Consider the following 6,203-nt stretch of genomic DNA (forward strand, 5'->3'; position numbering starts at 1 on the left):
CAATCCTTATATATGATCTCCAAGATAGAGCCAAATCCAAGTCTTATCCGAACTCACGAAAGTCCAAGATTTTTAAACTTCATTGGTGCGTTCGAACGTGGCCTGGGTGCGTTCGAACGGCCTGACTTGATCTCAAGTGCGTTCGAACGGGCCCAAGTGCGTTCGAACGCGACAACTTGAATTCTTTAGGTTGTGTTCGAACGCGTTTGTGAACGCAGCTCTCGGTCTGTGTGAATGCAAGTATCCGCGTTTGAATACGTTTGTGAACGCAGCTCTCGGTCTGTGTGAACACAGTACCCTCATTCGAACACGTTTGTGAACACAGCTCTCGGTTTGTGTGAACGCACTGCGTTCGAACGCATTTGTGAACGCGGTATGAACTCAACAGCTTTTCTCCAATAATCTTGCAATTCTTCAAACTAGAGATTTTCTAGACTTGTATAAAGCTCATATACATGTAGAAATACACTTAGAATATTTTATACACAATTGCCAATAATTAAAAACCTAACAATATGCAAAGATAACTATGCCTCTTACCAGAGTGACTCAAAAGAATCAAAAGTTTGAGTGTAATGAAGAGTGTGAAAATAGTTTTTAGGAATGAAAAAGAAGATCGACTTGTGCACTAATTCTAATTATTCCTTATAGTGGAATAGGATTTCAAGTATATTGTGATGCCTCATGCAAATGATTAGGTTGTGTTTTAATGCAGAATGATAAGTGGTAGCATATGTGTAATAACCCAGATAAAAATAAAAATAAAAATAAATAAAATAATAATATTAATAACAATAATAATAATAATATATAAATTAAATATAAAAAAGATAAAAGAACGAAATAAAAAAAATAAAATAAAAAATTTGTTGCATGGCACGAGCTCATGCCATGCAAATTATGGGCGAACATTGAGGGCGCCACGTGCGCCCACAACCGTTGGCTCGGCCAACCGGGCTGGGCCAGCTAGCAACGACAGGCCCCACCGCCACCGTAGCTACCGCCTTTCCCCTCCTTCACTGCCTCTCTCTCTCCCTCTATATCCCTCTCCTTATCTTTCGATCTCTCGCTCTCTCCAACTCTCTCTAACTCTCTCTCTCTCTTGCCATCCTCTCTCTTGAGCTCTCTCTTTCTCTCCTTCCCTTCTCGACATCAGCCTACCGCCACCGTCACTGCCGTTGCCGTCGCAACCCCCCCACTGTCTCTCTCTATAGTTCTCTCTCTAACTCACTCGTTCCCTCTCTCACTCTCTCTCTTACCCTCCTCTCTTTCTCTCTCTCTTTATCACCTCTCTCTTTCTCTCCTCGCCGACGACTTCTCGTCGTCGCAGTCGTCGCCGCCGCACCCCTCACCACCTTCTCTTTCTAACTCTCTCGTTCTCTCTCTCTTACCCTCCTCGCTTTCTCACTCTATCACCTCCCTCTTTCTGATACGATCTTCTCTTTGGGGCTAAGGCTCTGATATCAGCTTGATACGATCTTCTCTTTGGGGCTAAGGCTCTGATACCAGCTTGATACGATCTGGCACGGAACTTTGAAATTCGATCCCAAAATATTCTGTCGTCGGATCGACGTGATATTTTGATATGTTGCAGCCTCGTAAAAGAGCTTTCAACAAATCTAGTTACAGGCGAATCGGAGTTGGGGATCTTGAGATATCGTTCGTTTAGTGGCCAAACATCAGGATGCTCTGTTTTGGATTCGTGGATGGAGGCACGAGATCCTAGGTAATGGTGGATGGTGGTGGACCGGCGTTAATGTGGTGTCACCGGTGAAAAGTGATGGTGGAAGGGTTGTGGTAGATGGAAGGATTAGGGCAAGTGTGGGATAGATTGAACGAAGGGGGAGAAGATGGCCACCCCTAAGGGACTAGGGTGATTAGCCGGACGAGGGAGGTTAGAAGCGGCGTCACCGGGGATTGAGAGAACGGGAGCGAAGAAGACGAAGGAGGCAAGGCAAAACTCAATCTCAATAATCAATGATAATTTTGGTTGCCCTACACATCCTTTTATAGGCTAACCAACAACTCACATTAACCCTAAAACATAATTTTTGCCGATCGCATTCGAACTCGCCCGACCGCGTTCGAACTCACCGAATTAGCTCTTCTGGACTTGCGAACGCGATGCAGGCGTTCGAACGCGTGATAGAACGCGCTTGTCGGTATTTGCGAACGCGATGCAGGCGTTCACAGTGCGTTCGAACGCATAGTACATTCTCTTCACCACGTTCACAACCCCGTTCACAAACCACGTTCAAACTCACTCCACCCGCGTTCGAACGCGACTTACAAAAAACTTATTTTAATGGAAATTAAACACTAAAACATGAAATAAAAAACACTCCTAAAGTGAACCCATGCTCGAGACGACGTCGGTGAAGTCCGAATCGTATCAATCCACCACGCTTCCTTAACCTTGTCCTCAAGGTTTGAAGTTTGTGAAGCAATCTTTGAACTCTGGCTTAAGTTCCTCCATGGTATGATCTTCTGCATTGGTTCCCCACATATCTGAAGATATAGGAAATGCTGGTGCTGAAAGAGCGGCAAGCTCACTTGTGTCCGGTTGGCGCGAAAGAGCATCGGCGGCTCGATTTTAAATCCCCTTTTTGTAGACTAATTTGTAGTCATACCCAAGGAGTTTCGTGACCCACCGTTGTTGGGCTGGGGTGTGCACACGTTGCTCCATGAAGTAGGATAAGCTACGTTACTCCATGAAGTAGGGTCGCCATTTGGTGACGGCGTGTAGAATCGCTAGCATTTCACGCTCGTAGGTAGATAGCTGTCGCGACTGACTTGACAATGTTTTGCTCATATATGCCACGGGTCTGCCCTCTTGCATCAAAACTGCTCCAATGCCCTCACTCGAAGCGTCGCACTCCACCACAAAGGGCTTGCCGAAATCTCGGTAGTGCTAGAACGGAGCTGTAGACATAGCTGTCTTCAAGGCTTCGAAGGCCTCCGTTGCTTTGCCCGTCCATTGAAACCCACCTTTTTTGAGTAAGGAGGTCAGCGGGGCAGCAATTTTGCCATAGTTGGCAACAAATCGCCAGTAGTACCCTGTCAATCCAAGGAATCCCCTCAATTCCCTCTGATTAGTAGGAATCGGCCAATCCACCATATTATTGATCTTTCTTGGGTCGGCTTCCAGTCCTTTTACAGAGATTATATGCCCCAAGTACTCCACTTTTGACTCTCCCCAAAGACACTTGCTCATCTTAACTTTTAGCTGGTTTTGTCGCAAGATATTTAATACCTCTTGCACGTGCCGCAAGTGCTCACTCCAATTCCTGCTGTATACTAGAATATCATCAAAGAAGACGAGCACGTACCGACGCAAGAGTGGGCGGAAGAGGTCATTCATCAGCCCTTGGAAGGTGGCCGGTGCATTGGTGAGCCCAAACGGCATGACTCGGAACTCATAGTGGCCATCGTGAGTTCGAAACACCGTTTTGTGTACATCTTCAGGGTCGACTCGGATTTGATGGTATCCCGCTCTTAAGTCAAGTTTGCTGAAGTAGGCCGACCCTGTGAGCTCATCTAGAAACTCCTCGATCACCAGTATTGGATACCGGTCCTTGACAGTAATTGCATTCAAGGCTCGGTAGTCGATGCAAAACCGCCAACTCCGGTCTTTCTTCCGAACCAGCAGCACCGGCGATGAGTAGGCACTTCTACTCGGTTGAATAATCCCTTGCTCGAGCATTTCCTCCACCAATTTACTGATCTCTTCCTTCTGGACATGTGGGTACCGATAGGGTCGGACATTCGCAGGTTCCGCCCTGGAATGATTTGGATGCGATGGTCATGACGACGGTTCGGCGGTAGTCCTCGGGGTTCCTTGAAGAGATCCCGAAACTCCTACAGCAGCTCTTCCATGTCGAGGCTACTTCCTTTGGTGGTGGATGTTCTGGTTCAACAACAGCCATTTGCAATAGTAGAGCTCGGTCCCCTGCACAAGGAAAACCCACAAGTGGTTGCAATGTCGGCCCTTGCCGCGGTTGATTTCCATCTAGCAGCACCCTTCTTCCATTCCTCCGAAATGTCAGTGTGAGGTTTGAGAAATCAAATGTTACAGGCCCCAAGCTTTCAAGCCATTGAGTCCCCAAAACAATATCGGCACCTTGCAAGGCCAACGGATAAAGGTCCAATGTGAAAGTTTGGCCTTGCACCTTCAATTCCACACCTCCACAAATAAAATCTGCTGGCAATGTGCTGCCATCTCCGATTGTCACATCGAACCCTTCCATGGGTTCCGACTCAAGCCCAATCTTCCTAAGGAGCCTCTTGTCAATGAAGTTGTGGGTGGACCCGGTGTCAATCAAGATTCTCACTGTGGTTTTCTTGACTACCCCGTTTACCCACAAGGTTTTTGGCGCAGTTGCCCCCGAATAGGCGTGGAGGGAGATTTTGGCTATCATGTCCTCCACGGGTTGCTCCTCGTTTCTTCTCCTTGATGTCCAGCCACATCTGTACCTTTAGCTGCAAACTCATCCTCCGCTTCCTCCAATCCATCGATTAGCATCACCGATCCCATCGGTTTAGCGCAGCGATGCCCGGGTACAAACTTCTCATCACAACGGAAGCATAGGCCCTTGGCTCTTCTTTCTTCTACTTGGGCTGGTGTGAGTGCTCGTCCCGGACCTCTAGGTGCATACTTCACATCTTGGGATGGCTTCAAGGGTGCTCGAGGAGGTATCATTGTAGCAGCAACCCTTGGTACTCCGATAGTATTTCCCGCCGCTATGTTTGGTTGAGCTTGATTGCGGCTTCCTTGGCTCATCCAACTCTGTTTCAAGTGTATCTTCATGGCCCTATGTTTGTCTTCCATAAGCACCGCATCTTCGAAGGCCTCCTTTAAGGTCCTAGGCCTTAAAGCCCTCACATCGGCTTGTATGTCACCTCGCGTGCCCGGAGATGAAGGTCTTTGCAAAGTTGCCGATCCGTCCATGGTGGATGACATCGGCTACTAATTTTCTCAAATTCTTCTTGGTATGATCCAACCGTGGTCTTTTGCACCGTCTTTGAGAGGAGAGCATCAAAGTCTTCATATCCCGATGCTCCAAATCGCCGTGAGATATCGGCGCAAAATTCAGCCGAAGTTTCGATAGCCTCAGTGGCATTGGCTGCTCGAAACCAATGAAGCGCCGCATCCTCAAGGTGGAAGCTCGCAAGCGTCACCTTGTACTCTTCCGCCGTTCCTTGGTATGCAAAGAATTGCTCCGCCCTAGACAACCAATCGATCGGGTCGCCACCTTTGAACTTGGGGAATTCGAGACGCACGACTTGTCCACGGATGCCATTGTCTCGTTCCGGATCATGTCCTTGTCTAACCGAGGGAGGATGCACCATGAAGGGTTGATGATCCCTCCTTCGGTTTTGATTAACTTGTTGTGGTTCCGGATCGTATTGACCCGCCCACGGATCTTGATCTCCAAGGCGGTCTCCATAGTGGTTCACCCGTCGGATGGGTTCACCCGCAATCTGGACCTGGTGTAACCATCCTTGCTTGCCCTCTGCCCCTAGGGTGGTGGTAGCAGCGGCTCTTGTGGTTGCAAAGGCTGAACCGGTGGCGGTGGGTTCAAGGGGGTGGACTTGCGTCGTGGGGTCGATGGTGCTTTCCCGTTAGCCCGTAGTTCCCGCATCATCTCCATCATCATCTGGTTGTTGATGGCCAATTGCTCTGAAATAGATCGGGCGGTTCCACGGGTGGAAGTCCTTGCAATCGTTTCTCCCTCCTCTATTGGGAGAATCTCTTCTTCATCATCTCGTCGTGCAGCCATGGATCTGGTTGTCGTCATTGGAAGCGCTTGTCTGAGGAAAGGTGGCTCTGATACCAGATTGATACGATCTTATCTTTGGGGCTAAGGCTCTAATACCAGCTTGATACGATCTTCTCTTTGGGGCTAAGGCTTTGATACCAGCTCGATACGATCTGGCACGAAACTTTGAAATTAGATCCCAAAATATGCTGTCGTCGGATCGACGTGAGATTTTGATATGTTGTAGCCCGTAAAAGAGCTTTCCAACGAATCTAGTTACAGGCGAATCGGAGTTGGGGATCTCGAGATATTGTTCGTTTAGTGGCCGAACATTAGGATGCTCTGTTTTGGATTCGTGGATAGAGGCACGAGATCCTAGGTAATGGTGGATGGTGGTGGACCGGCGTTAATGTGGTGGCACCGGTGAAAAGTGATGGTGGAAGG

The sequence above is a fragment of the Typha latifolia genome, chromosome 4, assembly GCF_019914945.1.
Source record: "Typha latifolia isolate L0001 chromosome 4, TyphaL0001v2, whole genome shotgun sequence".
In the NCBI taxonomy this organism is placed as follows: domain Eukaryota; kingdom Viridiplantae; phylum Streptophyta; class Magnoliopsida; order Poales; family Typhaceae; genus Typha; species Typha latifolia.